At 50.4% G+C, this 1001-nt stretch overlaps 1 protein-coding gene across 1 annotated transcript in view; it reads right to left on the bottom strand.

Annotated features, from left to right (window-relative positions):
* Positions 1–263: 263 nt before the first annotated feature.
* The window catches only part of LOC142255301 (catalase-like), a 35671-nt gene continuing 34933 nt past the window's right edge, over positions 264–1001 (bottom strand). Inside the window, exon 13 of the mRNA XM_075326839.1 lies at positions 264–1001. This exon is cut by the window's right edge and continues 1472 nt beyond it. The gene's annotated coding sequence lies outside the window, so the exon portion shown is untranslated.

Here is a 1001-nt window from a genome sequence, read left to right as displayed (position 1 = left end):
TCTCCGTGCGGCAATCACGCACACGCGGGTACGCCGCACGGAGACACGTGCAGTGACAAATCACTGACGTGTGAGCAGACCCATTCATTATAATGGGTCTGCGTATGTCAGTGATTCTGGTACGTTTAAAAAAAAAGCACAAACGTCTCAGAATCACTGACGTGTGAAAGGAGCCTTACACCAAGAAGGAAAAGCGGTGGAAAAAGGAAATCACAGGGTGGAGACGTCACTGATCTGCAAGTGATGGTGGAATTAAAGCAACATTTTTCAAAACTTCTAGATTTATTCAGTCTGGAGAATGAGCGCCACATGCGGAAATCAGTGAGGTTATTAATGGTCGTCTGAGGACTGTTCTGCCACTGACTGCAGTTGTACAAATCATCAAAATCCACTGCTGGCAGCTCCTGTGTAAGCACCGACCAATGACGTCCCAGATGTGCTCATTGGGAGACAAGTCTGGAGATGCCGCAGCCTTGGAATTCAAGTCCGGAGACGCTGTAGCCATGGAAGACAAGTCTAGAGATGATACTGCCATGTGAGACAAGTCCGGAGATGATACTGCCATGTGAGACAAGTCCGGAGATGCTGCAGGCTCTGGAGACAAGTCTGGAGATGTCGCAGCCTTGGAATTCAAGTCTGGAGATGCTGTAGCCATAGCAGAAAAGTCCAGGGATGCTGCAGCCATGGATGACAAGTCTGGAGATGCTGCAGTCATGGGAGACAATTCTGGAGATGCTGCAGCCATGGAAGACAAGTCTGGAGATGCTGCAGCCATGGAAGACAAGTCTGGAGATGCTGCAGCCATGGAAGACAAGTCCGGAGATGCTGCAGCCATTGGAGACAAGTCTGGAGATGCTGCAGCCATTGGAGACAAGTCCGGAGATGCTGCAGCCATTGGAGACAAGTCTGGAGATGCTGCAGCCATGGAAGACAAGTCTGGAGATGCTGCAGCCATGGAAGACAAGTCTGGAGATGCTGCAGCCATGGAAGACAAGTCCGGA

This window comes from Anomaloglossus baeobatrachus, chromosome 10, assembly GCF_048569485.1.
Source record: "Anomaloglossus baeobatrachus isolate aAnoBae1 chromosome 10, aAnoBae1.hap1, whole genome shotgun sequence".
Classification (NCBI taxonomy): Eukaryota; Metazoa; Chordata; class Amphibia; order Anura; family Aromobatidae; genus Anomaloglossus; species Anomaloglossus baeobatrachus.
This window is presented reverse-complemented; position numbering and strand designations above follow the sequence as displayed.